Source organism: Aotus nancymaae, unplaced genomic scaffold, assembly GCF_030222135.1.
Source record: "Aotus nancymaae isolate 86718 unplaced genomic scaffold, 86718_ANA_hifiasm-v0.15.2.pri h1tg000015l_1, whole genome shotgun sequence".
Taxonomy (NCBI): Eukaryota; Metazoa; Chordata; class Mammalia; order Primates; family Aotidae; genus Aotus; species Aotus nancymaae.
The window spans coordinates 3,052,613-3,073,289 of record NW_026988427.1 but is presented as its reverse complement, the minus strand read 5'-3'; the positions used below and the strand labels follow the sequence as shown (position 1 = coordinate 3,073,289).

General features: G+C 44.0%; 1 pseudogene; it reads right to left on the bottom strand.

Moving 5' to 3' along the window:
- Positions 1–137: 137 nt before the first annotated feature.
- LOC135275148 (uncharacterized) lies at positions 138–17,517 on the bottom strand (annotated as a pseudogene).
- Between the last annotated feature and the right edge of the window lie 3,160 nt (positions 17,518–20,677).

Below are 20,677 nucleotides of genomic sequence, written 5' to 3'. Positions count from 1 at the left end.
GTATTTTGTGATATGTGTATGCCGCACTGAAGGACATGTTCCAAACATGATCAAAACCTGGCTGCCTCCCGTTTTTGACTCTTGTGAGTACAGGTGATGTGAACATTGTTGTACATGCTTTTAGGTAAACGTAAGTTTCATTTCTCTGGGATAGATGCCTGAGAGTGCAGGTGCTGGGCTATAACGTCATGGCATGATAGTTTTATAAGAAATTGTCGGGCCGGGCGCGGTGGCTCACGCCTATAATCCCAGCACTTTGGGAGGCCAAGGCGGGTGGATCACGAGGTCAAGAGATCGAGACCATCCTGGTCAACAAGGTGAAACCCCGTCTCTGCTAAAAAATACAAAAATTAGCTGGGCATGGTGGCGCACGCCTGTAGTCCCAGCTACTTGGGAGGCTGAGGCAGGAGAATTGCTTGAACCCAGGAGGCGGAGGTTGCGGTGAGCCGAGATTGCGCCATTGCACTCCAGCCTGGGTAACAAGAGCAAAAACTCCGTCTCAAAAAAAAAAAAAAAAAAGAAATTGTCAAACTTTTCCAGAATGGCTGTGCCATTGTACATTCTCATTAACAATGTATGAGTGATTTGGTTTCTCCTCATCCCCACCAATATCTGTTTTCACTATTTTTTAATTTAACCATTTTGATAGATGTTTAGTGACATCTCATGGTGATTTTAATATGTATTTCCCTGATAGCTAATGATATTATGATGTTGAACATCTTTTTTTAAGAAAATTATTAAACAATTTTTTTTTTTTTTTTTTTTGGTGGAGACAGTGTCTTGCTATATTTCCCAGGCTGGTCTTGAATTTCTGGCCTCAAGCAATCCTCCCACCTCAGGCTCCCAAAGTCCTGGGATTACAGGAGTGAGCCACCATGCCCTGCCTGAACATCTTTTCATGTGCTTGCTTGCCATCTGCATCTCCTCCTCAGTGGAATATCTGCTCCTGTCTTTTGCCCGTTTACTAATTGGATTGGTTTTGCTACAGTTGAGTTTTGAGAGAGTTCTTTGCTCATTTAGATACTAGTCCTTCTTAGGATATATGGTTTGAGATTATTTTCTCCCAGTTTGTAGCTTATCTTTTCAACCTCATTACAGGGAGTTTTGCGGAGAAAATGTTTTAAGTTTTGATCCAATCTACCACTTTTTCTTTTATGAGTTGTGCTTTTCCGTGGCAAGTCTAAAAACTCTTCAGCTAGCCCTAGGTCCTGAAGATTTTCTCCTATTTTTTTTTTTTGGTTGTATAGCTTTATGCTTCATATTTCAGCCCATGATCCATTTGGAATCAATTCTTGTATAAAGCATGAAGTTTAAGGTCCGTTTTTTTTGCTTGTTTGTTTATGGATGTCCAGTTGCTCCAGGACCATTGGTTCTGTATTCTGCTTCACTGATGTATGTATCTATTCCTGAATCAATACCACACTGCCTTGATTGCCGTAACTATTCAGTGATCCTTAATAGTAAGTAGAGTGATTTTTCCTGTTTTGTTTTTCTTTGTCAAGATTGTTTCAGCTCTTCTAGGACCTATGCCTTTCCATATAAACTTTGGAACAAACTTATCGAGTCCACAACATACCCAGCTGGGATTGTGATAGGAATTGCATCAAACCTATGAATCACTTGGGAGAACTGTCGCGTTCACTATGTGGTGTCTTCTAGCCCGTGAACACAGTATGCCGCTTCATCTATTTAGCTCTTCTGTTTTGTTTGTTTTTGAACCAGCACTTTGTAATTTTTGGAATATAGCTTTTGTACATGCTTTGATAGGCATATACCTAAATATTTCATATTCTTTGGACTTCCCTTATACTTTAAAAGCCCCCATGTACCAAACAAATTTCATGTGTTAAGAAATCATCAATGTTTCACATTTTTTGAATTAACTTTACCAAAGTTCCACATACAGAGCTTCTGATTGGCACCCAGATAACTGATATATTGAGACCTGCTAGACGCGAGGCATTCCACTAGATTATTTTACTACAGCTTCTCTAGGCTATAATTCTGTGGGCAGTGGGGCACTGAATCTGTCTTACTAACTATTGCATTTCTAATGTCCCTTATGCAGACCGTTACATAGTAAATGTTCAGTAAAAATACCTGTTGAAAGGATGACTAATGCCCAATCTCAAACTGCAGCCTCTGAGAGGCCAGGAACTGTGTCTGGTGAATCCATTTTTGTGTTCATAGTACTTGGCTCAGTAAATATTTGCCAAATGAGTAAAGCGGGTGGTATGATTTTTATGTTTATGAAGAAGCCGAGGTCCAGAGAGGCTAAGGAAGGATATCAGAATTAGTGGGTGTCATGAATGAAGTACCTACTGTGTGCCTGATCCAGGCTAAGTGCTTTCCGCACAGTATCTCATCTAATCCTAATTGCCCTGCAAGGCCGGTGCTGTTAGTTTCTGTTGAGAATGTTACTCTCCTTACTCAGTGGCACATGCCCTGCCTTAGTATGGGTCTATTTAACTCCAAAGTCTTTTAGCTTACCACAAGGAGTATAGTTTCAGTTAAAAACAAAGAAGGTTGCCATTCTTGTCTTTTGTGGCTTCATTGTGCCTAAGTAGATGTGAGATTTCCATTAGATTTTCTGAATATCAAACATAACCATCTTCCCTCCTGCCCTTCCAACTCCAGGACTGTCCCAGGTTGGCACCTGGGGCACTTCATACAGTCTCCACTCCTTCCTGCCTCTTCTGCGTATCTTTGTCATGATTACTTAAGTGGCTACGTTATCTGGGGTAAATACCCAGGGTTCGTCGTCTCATGTCAGGAAAATTTACCACACAGACACACATAATAGGCAAAAGAGAAAGGAAAACAGCTCTCTCTCTAATGAGAGAGAGAGGGGACTTCTCAGAGGAAAAGACCAGCCAGTGGTGGATGCGCCAGAATTTCACAGTTAGGCTTGAGGAGGTGGGGTCTGATTTACATAGAGCTCACAGATTGGTTCCATCAGGTGTGACATTTACATAGTGAGTGTGGAAGGCGAGCTACCCCACCCTAATCTTACTATGCAAATGAGCTTTCCCCTTGGCTGGGGCTGTCTTGTCTGCTCCTTACTGTACACTTGGCAGACAAAGAGAAGGGAAGATGGAGCCGCCATCTTGAACATGATTGGCACAACTGTCAGCATCCATGTCTGCAGCTCGATTTTACAGGCTGCTCTTCATTACAAAGGAAAATAATTGGGGGCTGCTCTTCTCTAAAAGGAAAACCCTACCGAGCACTTCTGCGCCCTCATTATCTGACTAAGTAATTTCTTCTTAACTCCTGTATTTGTATCATCCCATGTGCAACTAAGATATTTGAAGAGTTTTATAAGTACTGGGCGCTGTACAAAGTGCTTTTACATGCATTAGTTCACCATATAAATATTACAACTCTAGGTGGTAAATCATATTTTTTATGGAGATGATCTGTAAAATCATCTCCATTTTACAGATGAAGAAACTGAAGCTTAGAGTGAGTAAGTCACTTTCCCCAAGTTACCCAGCTGGTAAGAGGCAGGGATAAGATCTGGACTCAACCATTCTGGGGACAGCACCCTGGCTCTTGGTGGCAGTGAGATACTGCTTCTTCCCTGGGAAGATTCAAGACCGGAGAATGAACGAGTCCAGCCCAAGACAGTCCAAGGAAAGGTACCCAGCTCAAGTGTCTTGCCTCCCACTTGAGGGCCCTCCAAAGGCCATTTGCATTATCTTGATGCTCTTGCATGCACCCATGCAGTTGCTGGCTCCTGGACTTTATCTGGTGGGCACATTTGAAATGTCAAATGCAGGTATGTAAGGAGTGCTCATTAAGCTAATTATGGCACATCAAAAGTAATGAATTACAGTCACAAAAAGTAATGAATTACAGTAAAAAATTACAGTCACACACAAAAAAGTAATGAATTACAGTCACATTTTTCTAGGAAACACAATAAATTCTTCCAGGAAACCCCTTTGGAAGGCAGAACTTTCGGGATTTGGCCTCAGGGCAGGGAGGGGAGGGAGGAAAGTTTCCCCATTTGGCCCTCAGAGAACTGTGGGCAGGGGGCTGGCAGAGGGTCAGTATGGCACTGGGTGCTCCACACTTCCTAGTAAAGGAAGAGGGAGAGGATGAGAAAGGAGAGGGAGGCCTTTGAAGGAGGGAATTATGGAGCAAGTCAATGTGAGAGTGAGTTGGGGGGGCAGGAAATGAATGGAAATGTGTGAATGAATAAAGATTTCCAGGGGAATAAGTAATCAGTCTTGAAAAATGACACTCTGCCAAGGGAGAAATCTGCCCCAAACCTAATAAGTGGAGACCAAGCAGTGCTCTGTGCTTGAGTCCCGTCTCCCAGTAACACCTGGGTTCAAATCCTGGTGTCATTGTAACATTCACTTGGGAAAGTGACATCATGTCTCTAAGTCTCAGTTATCTGAAAAGTGAGGCCAATAATAATAATAATGCATGTCTTACGGGGTTACTGGGAGGGCTAAACGGGATGAACGAACTGGATAGTGCCTGGCTCAAACTGGAACCTCAGGTAGTTCCTCTCTCCCTCTCCCCCTCCTCTCTCTCTTTCCTTCTTTTCCTCCCTCCCTCCCTCTCTCCTTCCTCTCCTCCCTGCTTTCCTCTCTCTTCATTCCCACTCCCCCCTCCTTTCCTTCTCCTCACTTCTCCAAGTATTTGGTGGGCTGCCCCTGTGCCAATTCAATTTAATTCTCCCAGTAATGTAAGATTGTGAAGAGTTTATATGAAAAGTCTATCCAGAAAACTGATAGTAATGACATAATTGGCAAGTCTGTACAGGAGTGGGTGGGGACTGCGGAAGGAAGAGGACCGGATGGCTTCATAAAGGAGGAGGCATTTTTGGCTAGCCGGAGGGGAGAAGAAAGGATATCTGGGGAGACTGAGAATTACGGGAAAAGACATCACAACCTGGGCCTGAAACCAGAACCCAGTCTTAGCCTGGGTCTGGTGCCCTGCCTTTAGTCTACAGAGAAAAGACTTGTATTTATAACAAACATTGAAAACTCAGATGCATACAGGTACTCAACAGTTAATAAAACAAGAGAAGTAGTCTAGGTGTGAAACAAAAGGGCATGGTGGGGACCATGGCAAAATCATAACACACATGTCCAGAAAGGCTAGCCAATTGTTGCATGAGAATGTGGGGTTCAGTGTGGTGAGAACTTCTGATTTATTTTCAATTGAAGTAAGAAATTCAGTCTTTTGTGTGAAACCTCCTGACTGTGAATGTTGGCAACAAATTTGACTTTAGAAAAAAAATTCACTGTGTGAGCCCAATGCATGCCATCAATTTGTGAATTCTTATTGTGTGTCTGCTGTGCTCAAACGAGGCTTGTCCCTAATCCTCGAAACAGCCCTGCTCTGTGGAGCTCGTTACCCGCTATGGCGAGCCACAGAAGCCCCTATGGCTAACTAAAATTAGAAAAGGCCAATCTTGGAGGGTTGAGAGAGACCTCCGGAGTTTGATGGGAAGGCTGAAACTCCAGGGAGAAGAACAGCCATTGGGACCATGGACAGGGGCCTATCACAGGCAGAGACTGACCCAGAGTGGAATACTGGGGTAAATGCTTACCCTGGGTGGTGAGATTCCAATGCCATGAAATAATTCTAAATTCTCTTGGTGTCTGTATTAGTTGCCTATGGCTTCTATAATGAATTATTACAAACTAGATGGCTTGAAATGACAAATTAATTTTTTGTAGTTCTGGAAACCATAAATCCAAAGTCAGTAGCACTGGGCTGAACTCTCAAAGCATCCGACTGTGCTTCTTCCAAAGGTTTTAGGGGGGAACCCATTGCTCGGCTCTTCCAGCTTTTGTGGCTGCCAGCATTCCTTAGCTTGTGGCTACAGCACTCCCATCTCTTCCTTCATGGTTATATCGCCTTGTCCTTTTCTTTCTCTCTCTCTCCTTTCTCTCTCTCTCCTCTCTCTCTCTCCTCTCTCTTCTCTCTCTCTCTCTCCTCTCTCTCTCTCTCTCTCTCTCAAATTTTCCTATCTTCCTTTTATAAGGATTCATAGGATCATGTTGGGGGCCCTTGGATAATCCAGGAAAATCTCCTAATCTTTTTTTCTTTTTTGAGACAGAGTCTCACTTTGTCAACAACGCTGGAGTGCATTGGCATGATCTCTGCTCACTGCAACCTCTGCCTCCTGGGTTCAAGCAATTATCTCGCCTCAGCCTTCTGAGTAGCTGGAATTACAGGCACCCGCCATCATGCTCGGCAAATTTTGTATTTTTGTAGAGATGGGGTTTCACCATGTTGGCCAGGGTGATCTTGAACTCCTGATCTCGAGTAATCCAGCCCCCTCGGCCTCCCAAATTGCTGGATTACAGGCATGAGCCACCTCACCCAGCCAAATCTCCTTATCTTAAACCCTTCATTTGATGACATCTGGAAAGTCCTATTTTGCCATATAAGGTAATATTCACAGGTTCAAGGGATTCAGATACAGGCGTCTCTTGGGGCTTTTCTCAGCCCACCACTGTGTCTTTGGGATGCTCCCTGAAGATTCAAAGCTCTGGGGAGGGTCAGCTGCTAGGCTGAGGTAGGGAGGAGGCTGGGGACTTCTGCTGTTTCTGCAGCAGAGACAGGGCTGTGTCACCCCCCAAGACTCACCTGAGGGGTGGTTACCTCCAGGGAATGAGGGATGGGGGCTGCTGAGCATTGCCAATGTCCCCTCCTTCCTTCTGCACTGAGATGGAGACCTAGTTCTGAGAGACTGGGGGATGTCCAAGCTCTCAGCCCCAGAAGGGCAGGGTCTATCTCCCTCTCACACTCCATGGCACTCCAGAACTTAGCACAACACCTGGCACTGAGTAGGCACTCAGGGTTTCTTCACAGCCCGCTGCCTCCAGGTTCTGTTCTCTTTTGCTGCAGCAAGCGGCGGTTGGGAGACCAGGCCAGCTGAGGGGCAAATGTACACATGGACACACAGCCTTGGCACAGGCCTGTCTTCTAGGACCACAGGCCACACCAAAAATACCCTTCTGCATGCCCCATTAACCAGAGGACTAAAGAACTGTGAAGAGTGGACCAACAAGGAAAAAAAAAAGCGGGATTAATTTATGAGGCGTTCTGCTGCCTGGATGGCTCATTGCATACCCGCTCTGGCGATGCTACTCTGTAATGTGCTTCTAGACTTACTGTACTTCGACATCCAGGGGCTCTTTTGTAACATGCCAAGTATTCCGCCGTTATTGTTCTAGGCACCTCCTGTTGGTCATTGGGCTAATTTATTTCAGTCGGAATTTCAGGACCAGACACAACTCTTATTACTCACTGCTTCGGAGAGGGAATAAAAGAGCAATTGATATTTGGAAAAATGAAAAATATGTCCAGAATACTTTGAGCTCTGAGGCCAAGAAGAAAAAAAAAAAGGAGGGGGGAAGCTGGAGGGAAAAATAAGGCGGGCTCACCCCGTCATGCACTCTGTCGTGGCCTGTCTCGGAGACATGGAGTCTAGAATGTTTGCAGACAAATGAATCAACGGCAGGGCTCTGAGAATTCCTCAGGCACCTGGACCCTTCCACCCATGACTTCAGCCGCCACCTGCGGGAGCAGGGCTGGAAGAGGTTGGAGTGTGAAGCGCCCCTCAATTAGTTGAGTGTGTTAAATTGGGTCTCGAGTTGGAGGGTGAGGGAGAAACCCCAGTGGGGTTGTTGAATTCCTAAAGTCGCCTGCTCCCGAATCCAAGACTCTTGTGGAAAATTAACGTTGGAATAGAATTTTGAGGTGTGACAGTCCAGATGCTTGATTTCAGGACTGATACGAGGCTGAGGAGTCAGAAGGCTCTGTGCATGGGCATAGAGATGATGATGATGCGTTCCCAAGCCCCCGTCAGTGCTCTTTTGGGGGCTTGAAGGCAAGCATCTCCCTTGCCATTCAAGACCCTGACCCTTTGCCTGGTGCATGTGGGTGTGAAATCTGTGACTTCGCTGTTCCTGGAAGTCCTGGTTGAATGCTGGGTTTTTGGCAGACAGAGAGGCTTCTGCAGATGCAGGAAAATGGGGTATGGGTTTAGCTCTGCCCTGGCCAACAAAAACTGCCAAGAGTGACGACATGCATGAAAGTGAAGGGGTGGCTACACGTGCCTCTGGCTTGTTGTGTTGTGGTCTGGGGCTTAGGCTGCAAAGCTGGGCATCCTGAGGACAAATCTCACCCTCGTTCGCTGTGAGACTGTGGGCTTCATGCTGTCTCACCTTGAGAGGTCTTCACCTTGAGAGGTCTCTGTTCTCCTATCTGTAAGGTAGGGATAAAAATACCTGCCTTAGATCAGGTGTGGTGTCTCATGCCTGTAATCCCAGCATTTTGGGAGGTCAAGGCGGGTGGATCATCTGAGGTCAGGAGTTTGAGACCAGCCTGGCCAACATGGCAAAAACCTGTATCTGTAAAAATACAAAATTAGCTAGGATTGGTGGTGCATGCCTGTAATTCCAGCCACTTGGGAGGCTGAGACAGGAGAATTGCCTGAACCTGGGAGGCGGAGGTTGCAGAGTTGAGGTCACGCCACTGCACTCCAGCCTGGGCAATAAGAGCAAAATTTCATCTCAAAAAAACAAAATAAAATAAAACAAAACACCTGTCTTATAGGGTTGTTTTAAGGGAAAAAAGATAACGTGTACAAATTCCAACCCATGGCAATGATAACATGGGCTCCCTTTTCTTGAACATTTGCTGTCAAGCACTGAATTAAGCACTTAATTCCTTTATGAAATCCTTGCAGCAACTCCACAAGATGGAAACTGAAACCATGTCTGCTTTACAGATAGGAAACCGAGGCTAAGGGAGATTGGGGGCCTTACTCACAACTCCAGAGCCTGAGTTCTTAACAGCTCTTACAGCAAGTCAAGCAGGGGGAGGCAGACTCTGGCAAAGTTCACCACTGCCTCCTCTTCCTGTGGCGATGGGGAGGACCATACTGTATCTTCATATGAGCACAAGTTAGAGCTGTTGCGGGACTAACAAGATCCTTTCACATGGTAGAGTTACCCTCAGAGGGGCAAGGTGCCCACTCCAGGAGACACGTGCCAGCAGAGCCTAAAGGAGGTGGAGGTGGGAGGTGGGGGTGGGGGAATGCTCGGTTCTTGGTGCTGGAGTGTGAGGGCAGCACCGTCTTGGTCTGTTCCAGACGTTTCTTTCTCTCTCCAATTGTGTACATTTGAATTTGAGGCAAGAAGGTGGCTAAGGGCCCATGGAATGGGAAGACCCTGTTAAAGGGGCGATGGGCACATGGCGCTCCTAGCACATCTAGTGAGGGCTCAGTGTCTATCTGTCAAATGAACGTGGTGGAGGGCGAGCGTCTGGAGTTGGAAACCAGCCCTCTGAGGTTGAAATGACTTCAAGACGGTATCAAAACATCCGTGTCTGGACGTTTCTGGGCTAAGAATCCTGCCCCACCTCTGACTCCATTCTCTGACCACCAGAGCCCCCACATTCCTTTCCCCAGGGGGTCTGAAGACAGCTGGGGTCTTCTAAGGGGTCTCCTGGGTCTACGCTTGGGAGACCTGTGGGCCAAAATTTCAGGCCACATTTGTAAAAACAGAGTGAGACTGTAGACACGGCCCAAGACAAGGCTCTCACAGACCTTGAGCCAGTTCCTTTTTGTCTTAAGCTGTTTTGGGTTTCTGGCGTTTGGGAATAGAGGGATTCTTGACACAATAGCCGCATGTCAGGTTGTGCTTTTACAAGGAACACCATGAAACTCTCTTCTGCATCCAAGACACTTCCTGGGATTTGTGGACGAGCCTTGAGACCAAGTTCAAAGGAGGCTTTGAAGGAATTGGAAGGTTGGGTGGGGCAGGGCAGGGTAGGGACAGTGTGCCATGGGCCGACCTGAGGTAAACCCACAAGGAACTTCAAACCCACAAGGGGTGTGAGACTGCTGGAATCCAGGGTCCCCTGGGCCATCCATGGTGCAAGGCCCATGGGTGTCAGGAGAGGGGTCAGATGGTGAGCTGTGCAGCCAAGCAGACCTGGGTTCCCATATTGTTTCTACTGATTGCCTGTGTAATCCTGCGTGGGGTCCTTCCTCTCTCTCTGCTGCCTCAGTTCCCTCATCTGTAAAATAGGAGTGACATTACTGTCTATTTCACAGGCCATTGTGTCAAGGTGGGGGCAAGCATGGGATCTCTGAATGGGGTGGGCCAGGTGGAGAGTGACAAGGCTACATGCCATCGATCCCTGCTCTCCATGCCAACAGCAATCACAACAGCCAGGTGTTAGGACAGCAACAGCTAATATCACCAAACTCTTGATTGTGCCTGGTCTAACAAGCTTGATCTCACCCAATCTTTACAAACGCCCTCTGAATAGATGCCGTTTTTCTTCTATTTGTCAGATGAGAAGTCAGACACAAAGTCCATAGCCACCGAACCACACACTGCCTCCTGAGAAGTACACACACAGTAAATGCACAAATGACATATCTAAATTCTACTCACCATTCAAGGCCTGGCATGAGCCCTGCCTCCTTGATATGGTTCTCCAACCACAAGGATGTCTCTTTACTCATCTGGACTGCAGACAGATATTTACTTTTTTAAAATAAGTTGTCTTAAAAATTAGGAGCTTTCCCATACAAATCTAAATTTGTGGCTTTTCTTGAAGAATGAGAGATCTGGCCACACTGACCCACGTTCCTGCATGCCAACACTTGCCTGAGGCTGGGTAGTCCAGTTTCCTTTAGATGGGGCCTGGGTGCTCCTGCTGGTGACTGGACACTATGCCTGGCTGGTCTTGAAGACATCTGACTTGAATCTTACTCTCCATTTGGTTATCTCATCACAATGCCTCGAATCATTAGCAAATTCTTTCTATGCATTTTTTGGTCTGCCCCATGAGGGCACCAGCTCCTATGGGAGGGAAAAGCCTTCCACATCTTTAAAATCTCTCCTGTCTGGGGCTGTGTGGGCCCCAGGGCCCAGGACCTGTAATTATCTGTTAATTGGATTAACCAAAAGCAGGCAGCCCCAGACAGGGAGCTCAGAAGGGATTCAGTGACCTCAGAGGAAGGGATTCAGTGACCTCAAAAGGGTCGTGCATCTCTATTGCTCTACCATGGTGGACGTAAAACTGATGCTTATCTAGCCCCTGCTGCGCACCAGTCATGGTGGAAGGAATCATAGGGATATTATCTCACTGAGCCCCCACCATTTCCTTGAGACTGAGGTCACTGTCCCCATTCTACAGATGAGGAAAGTCAGACTCAAGAGAACCAAAGAGACCTGCCTAAGGTCAGAACCGGCTTGCTGGTGGCTGAGTCAGGATTCGAACCCAGGTCTGTTGACTCCCACATCTGACTCTTTCCACACACACCCTGGGCCAGCTCTCCATGCCAGACCCCTCTCTGCCAAAGAGAAGACCTTTGCGATGTTTTGTGTCCTTGAAGGCAAACCAAAAGAATTCCCTACAACTCGCTGCTGGCATTTCAAGTATTGGTTTATGGGTTTCTTGGTGAGAATGCATCCAGGGGCCTATCACCCTTAGTGAAATAGATACTTTTCCAATCAAAGAGTCAAACCAGAACTTGGCTTCTTAGAAAACCACTTGTCTGGAATGCTTGCCAGCGACCAGACGGTCCCACAGTTCAGATTTTTAAAACTGTCTCAAATGTATGGAGAGACCTTTAGGGTGGAGGGTGGGAAAGGCACATACCTTGCTGTGGAAATACATAGACATTCAAATCGTCAGGACGCCTCGGCTGGCCAAGGTCAAGTCAGCCCTTTTGTGGCGTTCTCAGGAGTCTCGCTGCCTTGCTGAACCCAAAACGAGCTTTTATTTTATGAGACTTTTCTTTCATGAAACAAAAACAGTAATTAAAGAGAAAAACCTTCTATAAACAAGTGTCTATAGTTCTCGTTTGCTTAACTTTTTCCAACCTTATGAAAAATTGGAACTGAAATTGCCTTCTGAAAGAAGGTTCGGGAAGTATTTTCTTTCAGGTTCATTCAAAATAGTCACACCTCCTTCTCCACCCCTTCCCGAATGCTGATGTTTCCAATGGTCTTCACCATATCCTGAAACTAATAAAGTGGTGTGTTTTCATTATCTCTCGCCACAATAATAAAGATATGCAAATGACTCTGAATATAGTTTGTGACCTAAACCCTCACCCCAAATCTAGATGGAATCTGACACCCTAAATGGTTCAACCATTTGGACTGAAGAGGTTGGTTAATTTCATCCAAGAACCAGTCATAGGCTGGTTAGGGACTGGTTAATTCATTCCAAACGGTCAACCGAGGATGGTGAGCAGACATAACCTGTGGTTCAGAAAGGTTTCCCTTAACCCTTCCTGAATTTTGATCTGAGATTTATACAAACAGAAATTATGTGTGGGGTGGAGTGCGGCCAGGAAGTCTCTGAGAAAACTCCATCTTACACATTTTCTTTGAGACGGCCAGACATAAATCTTTGAGGATATCCGTCTTCCTACCAGAGTGGCTGGATTTTTATGGTTACTACACCCTGGTTAGATTTTAATGGATAAAATACTTTTTTTTGAGTCCAAGGAAAGGGCTAGTATTCCCTGAGTAGCTAATACAGTCTTTCAAGCAGAAAGGAATGACTATTTTTTTAAAAAAGTCAGAAACTGTACACTACCAAGGGGTGAAAAGTGTGTGTGTGTGTGTGTGTGTGTGTGTGTGTGTGTATCTGTTTGAATGGATGAATGAAAGAATGGCACTTTGGGGATACACTTTCACTTCTTTTCAGGATAAGCAAGTTAATTTTCTGCCTCTAAAATAATAGATGGAGCTGGGAAATAGGTTGGCTTCCTCTAAGCTAAGTAAGGTAAATATATATTTGCCAATTCAAACTACCCTTCCCTATACCCTTAAAAATAATTAGTAATAACAGAATGTCAATTTTTTAACCTGTGCACTCATTATTGGTTTACAATACTCAGTCTCCCCCCCGTTTTCTCCTTCACTCTCTTTCAAATATTTTTATGAGTACCCACTACATGTCAGGCACTGCCCTAGTTCTCTTCAAGTTCCATACAAAGACCACTAGAGAAATGTGCTGACCATACCAAGCCAGGTTTATTTATTATTATTATTATTATTATTATTATTATTATTATTATTATTTTCTGAAACAGAGTCTCGCTCTTCGGCCCAAACTGGAGTGAAGAGACACGGTCTCGGCCCACCGCAACCTCTGCTCCCTGGGTTCAAGCAATTATCCTGCCTCAGCCTCCCGAGTAGCTGGGATTGCAGGCACCTGCCAACACACCTGGCTTTTTTTTTTTTTTGTATTTTTAGTAAAGATGGGGTTTCACCATGTTGGCCAGGCTGTCTCAATCTCCTGACCTCAGGTGATCCATCTGCCTCGGCCTCCCAAAGTGCTGGGATTACAGATTACAGGTGTGAGCCACTGTCCCAGGCCCAAGCCAGATTTATTAAACTTGCTGAGTAAGGAAGAGTACCACCCTGAAAGAGTCTCATAGTATCTTAAATGGGAATATTAGCAAAGCGCACTTACAGGGGCTTAGCGAACAAGGATTTGAAGGTGCTCTGCTGGGCACTGGGGGCACAGAGACAAATGACTCAATTTGACTTCAAAGAGCTCACAGTCCACTGCCACGTATGCACCTATGCAACAACCTTGCATGTTTTTCACATGTACCCCAAAACCTAAAATGCAATAAATAAAAAAATAAAAATAAAAAAAAAATAAAAAAAAAAAGAGCTCACAGTCTATAGATTGTAGGCAGACTGTCACACTATAGTATAAGTGCTATGGCAGATACCAGGGAACACAGAGGAGGGCTCCGACCTGAGGTCTATGGAGGGGGCTCCAAAGAGGACCTCTGAAGGAGTTAAATCTTAATGAAATGCACTAGTAAGAAAGGAGTGGGGAGGGTGTTACAGGGAATAGCTATGAGATGTCAGTGAGCCCTCATGGGGCTTTTGAGGAACTGCAAATAGTTTAGACTGGCCGTAGGAGGGCAGTGGTGGGAGACAAAGTCGAAGAGGGCAGGAGGGTCTGATCATTCAGGAGCCTGGATGTCCAGTCAGGCAGCTTGGGTTTTATGCAGGAAGGCTGTGGGGATGGCCTTGGAACCACATGAAAGCAAGGACAGAGGAGAGAGTCCTGGGTGCGCTGGTTAATTAGGAAGCACCCTTGGGAAGGTGAGGTGGATGGATTTGGAAAGAAGGAAGGAAGACGGTTTGCCTCATCATGTGGTTAAGATGTGGAGGGCAGAAAGCATGGGTGTTTGAGTGGGAGCTGATTTTCCAGGCACTGCTGGTGCTGGAGATGCAGCAATGCACAAAGACAGAGGAGGTCCCTGCTCCTGAGAAACTGACTTATTCACTCCAGTCATTGGATCAGAGTATCAGCCATTCAATGAACCAACACAAGTTAACTTTTGAACCTGGTGTGGTGGCTCACACCTGTAATCCCAGCACTTTGGGAAGCCAAAGTGGACAGAACACTTGAGGTCAGGAGTTTGAGACCAGCCTGCCCAACATGGTAAAAGCCCATCTTTACTAAAAAATACAAAAATATCTAGGAGTGGTGGTGCATGCCTGTAATCCCAGCTACTCAGGAGGCTGAGGCAGGAGAATCACTTGAACCCGGGTGGTGGAGGTTGCAGTGAGCCAAGATTGCACCACTGCATTTCAGCCTGGGCAACAGAGCGAGACTCTGTCTCAAAAAAAAAAAAAAAAAAAAAAAAAAGACAGAAGTTAACTTTTGAGTGCCTACTGAGTGGTAGACACTTTCTTTTTCTTTTCTTTTAAAAATTTTTTAACTGTAAACTAGAACACAGATCAAGAAAAAAAACACACAAAACAAATAGATACCCTCTGAATCATTATTAAGTGGACACCCTTGTAACCACCACCCAGTTTAAGAAATAGAACTTTGCCAGCCACCCAGAAGCCCTTCCATTTGCCCTGTCCTGCAATCAAACCTCTCCCTCCTCCCAAAGGGAACCAGTATCCTGAGTTTTATAGTAATCTCTTCCACACTTTTCCTTATGGTTTTATCACCCAAATATACAACCCTACATGCTATAATTTAGTTTTATTCATTTATTAAAAACATATCCCTTTGAAATACTTTTAATCTATAGGTTACCCCTGTATCTTTTTCTTTTTCCTATAATGTATGTGTTCAAACACCTGGATTGATTGACGTGTTTGTTCTTCTACACTTGGGATTTTACTGTTTTTTACATTCTCTTCGTGCAGTTGGACATGTTCCCCTGTCCCATATATTTCCTGAAAATTGGCAGCTGGCAGAGGCTTAATCAGATTCAATGTGTTAGCAGGACTGGAGGTGGTAGTGTGTACTTTTCATCAGAAGGCATAGAATCTAATTTTTGCTTTCTTGTGTGTGATGTTGGCAGCCATTGCTGGCCAGTACTGGATCTGTTAATTCATTGGGGGTTGTGAAAATGGAGATAACCTAATGCCACCATTTTGTCTTTGTATATTGGCTATAACTTTTTTTTAGGAAGTTACTTTCCCTGACTTGCTGTTTGATTTCCAATTTGAAAGTATATAAAAGGAAAGGCATGATAAATGTTTGATTCCTTCCTATGAGCCACTAAAAAAATTAGTTTTAAAAATATAATTAAAAATTCATAGATTTAAACATATTTGATAGGCTTCCAATTCATTGCAACTTTCAACCTTACTGAAGCTCCAATTATTCTATATTTGGCAAGTGGAAGCCACTTCACATTGGCTTCTGGTTCCTTTTGATACAACTTAGTAGACTTTGATAGCTTTGAAGCCATCTGGGATGCAAAATAGTCCATGCTCATCTTGTACATTACCAGTTCCAGGCTTGGAATCAGCCATTTCTCCAAGGACCCCTGTTTCTACTAACAGGATATGGTGTTTAAAGATGACAATCTGGGTGTTAACGGATGTTCATTGTGACAGGGCTGCTCATTGTTTCTAGACTTCTTCCCTGAAACAATATGTGTGTAGGTGTGTGCATGCACACATACATACCTTGTGAATTTATACTGATATGTCCAATTCAAATTCAGAACTTCAAGATATCACTTAGCGCTCTCTATGTTATATTTGTATCTGCTTCTACACTGAGAACCCTGGACACAGCAGTTGGTAAATCTGAATAAACCATAATTATTCATTTGCTTTGTTCCATTTCATATATACAATCATCACAAAATAACAATATTAAAGCTACCACCATGGATTAAGATTGCTGAAACAGTTCATTTTATTTCATATGCTAGCTTTATTCTTTTGCATTAAAAAAAAACGATTGTACTATATCTACATAGTCAGATCAAAGAAGCATTTTTTACTATCATCTTTCCCTTTTAATTCTCATTTAGCCTTAGTTCTATGCATAGTTGTTCCTTCTGTCATTTTTGTTGTTTGAAGATCATTCTCTAGTAGATTCCACAAAAGGCTCATGGGAATAATATTTCTTGAGTTGATAACAGTTTGTACCCTTTATATTTGAAGGTTAGTTTTGCTAGATATAAAATCCTTGGCTCATCTTTTCTTTCCTGTCTTCTGGCATAAAGTGTTGTTGTCAAAAAGTCTGATGCCTATCACATTTTCTTTCTCTTGTAAGTCACATGGTTTTTTCCCCCCATATGCCTGAAAGGCTTTCTTTTTTCTTTACTGTTCAGTGATTTTCCTAGAATATGTCTAGTTTTTGTCAGGTTGGGTCAATAAATTCTCAGATATATGGTGTCATCATTCATTACACAGTTTCAAATCTTTTCAGCCTAGGAAATTTTTGAATCATAGATTCTAGTATTTGTTTGTTCTTTTACTTTAGTTTTCTTCCCCTGGGAATTATTTTTTCCATAGGTTGGATATTCTTTGTCTATATTCAGTGTTTAAAACTTCCCCTCAAATTATTTTAAATCTCTTTTAAAATATTTTTATTTTAACATTGTTTCTCTTTTTCATATTGTATTTATCTTAAGGCATTATTTGATGTGTTGTCTGCACTGTGCTTCTAGTTTAGTCTTCATTTATAAAATCACTCTTTTCCTTTATTTCTAATTCTGTCTTGAGTTCTGCCATCTCACTTCTGATCTGAGGTTTTAAACTTTTGATTTATGTGGTTCTATCATTGTCTTAAACTCTTTTATTTATCTCAAAATATATGCTAAAATATTTATTCTTTTTAAAGGATTTTTCTCATATGTTCTTATTATTTAATTATCTGATTAAAGAACTGAATAATAATTTTTGCACTAACACTGTACAGGATTTGTTCTTACTGCTTTTAATGTTTATCACTTTTATGTTAATTTAATTTTTTTGAACTCCTAGGTAGTTGTTCTTTTATAACTTAATAGGTTCCTTTTCTGTTATTTTCATATAAAGTAAAATATTATAGCAGCTTGCTTTTTGGGACTTCTTGGCTATGTTCTCCTCTTTCGCTTTATCTGTACCTTTTCATTCCTTTGTCTATTTCCCCTGTCCTATTTAATTTTGATTCTATTCCCAAAAGTTTTTCCTCAGTGTTGGATCCTGTCCCAGAAAGGAGTTCTTGTGGGTCCATGTTGCGAGTGTGTAGGAATGAGACTGCACCAATCTGTCCCTTGCTTACTGGTTCTACTCTCCTAGGTTTAGCTGCTGTGGTCAAGTTAGTCTGTCACACTTTCTCATGAATGCCTCTTGGCTATTTTGGGGTCCTCTTGTTCTGGGGGCCATTAGACGTCTTGTTGTTTCCATTACCCTCATGGATACCAATACCATGGAGCCCTTATGGCTACTGGTGCTTTGGGGTTTGTGGGCATTCATTTTTACCTAGTTTGTTTTAAAGATCGTACAGGGGTTTGGGGTTTTCTACCTGATTGCTCTGTTTTTATTATGGGGTTTGAGGACATCCAAAACTATACTTCCATCATCACTGCCCCCACTCTTCTAGAAACCATATATACCTTATGTGTTAAATGCGTTATCATACAACAGTCCAATGAAATAGCTATTATTTTCTCTCTTTTGCAGAGGACGTAAGCAAGTCTTCCAAAGAGGGAAATCATTTATGCCTAAGTGGGAGAGCTATGATTTGAAGCTACGGAACCCTAAAATCTTCTATACTGACCATCATTATTCCCATTTTAAACTACCAATCAATATTTAAATGCCTGCTTTGTTCTGGGCACTGTAGAATAAGCAGTGGACTTAAAATAGGAATAATAGTAATTATAGCAAACATATATATGGAGCAGAAATATTCCAGGCTGTGTGCTGAGCACATTGCACACTATACCATTCTACCCTCATTACCACCAGGGCTCTAGATAATTACAATTGAACAAAGTGGGATTCGAAGAAGTTAATTAATGCAAAGCAGATCATGTCACATCACCTTGCTTAATAATTGTTCACAATGACTCCCTATCATACTAGAAATAAGATTAAAATCTTTATCCTGACATATAAAAAACCTACTTGATCTGTCTGCTCTCTACCTCTCTGACCCTATCTTAGACCCCTTTCTTCCCCATCCACATGCGCCAACCACCCCGACCATCTTCAAGCGTTTTGGCTGTTCCAAAATCATTCTCACTCTAGGACCCTCATCTCAGCTGTTCCAGCTGCCACATGGGCTGTTCCTGAATGTCACAAACATGGCACCTTCCCGTGGCTTCAGAGAGACCTTTCCCGACAGCCCAGCATAAAGTAGCCCTTTACTCATCCTCTGTCACCTCATCTGATTTTAATTCTCTGTGTACCATTTAGTATTATGTGATAACTTTGTTGTTTATTAATTTACTTACTGTCTCTCTACACTTACCAAATTACAAGCATTATAAGAGCAGAGATTGCCTTCTGAAAGCAGAGCCTGAGTCAAGGGTTTAGGTGCAAGTAGATCTGGGAGGTGATTCCAGAAAGGAGGAGGGAGAGAGCAGGCAGAGTGGAAGCGGGAAAGAGGAAAAGCCAATGCAAGGTGTGCTGCTGAGATTGTGGCTGGAGGCAGCAGAGCCTCAATTCCCTAGGGTCTCAGAAAAGTGTACGAGATGTCTCCCAGACTTGCCTACATGAAGGATGGGAGGCTGGAGGGTTATCCTCCAGCTTTTGCCCCCATTGATTGAGGGCAGCCCCCAGGAGTGTCAGCCCTACAATTCTGTGCTGCATTTACAGAAGGTCCTAAGAGGCCCTTTCATGTCAGAAAATTTCTTGGGGGAGGAAGCAGAATGTCCCTCAGTGAACCTGGTAGGTGGGAGGCTGCACCGAGGTGAGCTTGATCTTGTATGGAAGTGCCTGCTGTGGCTATGGCTGACATAAGAGGGCAGAAGTGGTGATGCCACTGCAGGGCCCACACTTACTCTGTTCTGCAAGGACAGCCCAGGCTGGAAAGAGGAGCCAGTGCACTAAGATGCAGAGGAGGCAGACTGTGGGCCTCTGAGGTCTGTTTTTTTTTTTCTTTGAAATGGAGTCTTGCCTGGTCGCTCAGGCTGGAGTGCAGTGGCATGATCTTGGTGCACTACAACCTCTGCCTCCTGGGTTCAAATGATTCTCCTACCTCAGCCTCCCGAGTAGCTGGGACTACAGGCACGAGCCACCACACCCGGCTAATTTTTGTATTTTTAGTAGAGATGGGGTTTCACCATATTGGTCAGGCTGATCTTGATCTCTTGATCTTGTGATCCGCCCACCTTGGCCTCCCAAAGTGCTGGGATTACAGGTGTGAGCCACTGTGCTCGGCCTGAAGTCTGCTTTTTGACTGGCAGGGCACGCGGTATATGGTCCTTACCCTTCTCAACCTCTCCAATTTGGACAGAGCAGGGTAAGAGGCATATAAAAAAATAAAAGGGAGACTGCTGTCCTCAGCTGGAAGGTACAGGAAGAGGAGATGAACTCAGGCTGAATGGAGAGGTAGGAACGAATCTTGGAATCATATGACCAGCTACCACTTTATGGAGCACCTACCATTTGTTCAATGAACACTTTCTCTAGTTTTTATGACTCTAGATTAAAAGTATTTCATTCTGATTTTATAGACACCAGTGGCAGAGGGAGTTAAAGACCCCAGCTACATGGCTACCAGGGATTTCCGCTTAGGCCTCTCCGGCTTCAGGGTTGAGTTGGCCTGCTTAGTACACAGAAGAGCCATGAAGAGGGTTGAGCATGGTCCCAACCTCTCCCGCTATCTTGCCTAGAAATCTGGCTCAAGTGCCATGAGTACTCAAGCTGGGTTGGCCCGGACTGGTTTTCTTGGGTACTCCTGTCTTGGGTATTCCATGATCCTTACTGGAATACTTGTGTTTCCATACCTAAGGGGAGGCCAGTGGTGACTTCCTAGCCATGAGAGGGGCCCGGGCAACATATAACATTCGCTGATGTGCAAGAGGCGGGGCCCGGGGCCCACACGATTGAGCCCCAAATTAGTTAGTGAGGGAGGAATGGAAGGGTTTCTTTCTCCTCCTTGCTCTGCTCTCCTGGACCCCAGCAGCTGGTGCAGATTCAGATAAGCATCTGCACTTTGGGAAGCTGATTCCTACTGAATCCAGCCCCTGAACCGTCTGAGGTCCACCCATCCCTAATTTTCATATGAGTTATATTAAAGTGTCTGATGGGAAAGTATGTCTTGGTTTAAAAATAGAATAATACAACAATAAATCAAGAAGAAAAAGCAAACTGAAAAAATGCAGAAAACAGATGAAAAGAAAAGGGAAAAAGTGAACGGTATAAAAATACCCTCCATGCCAGGC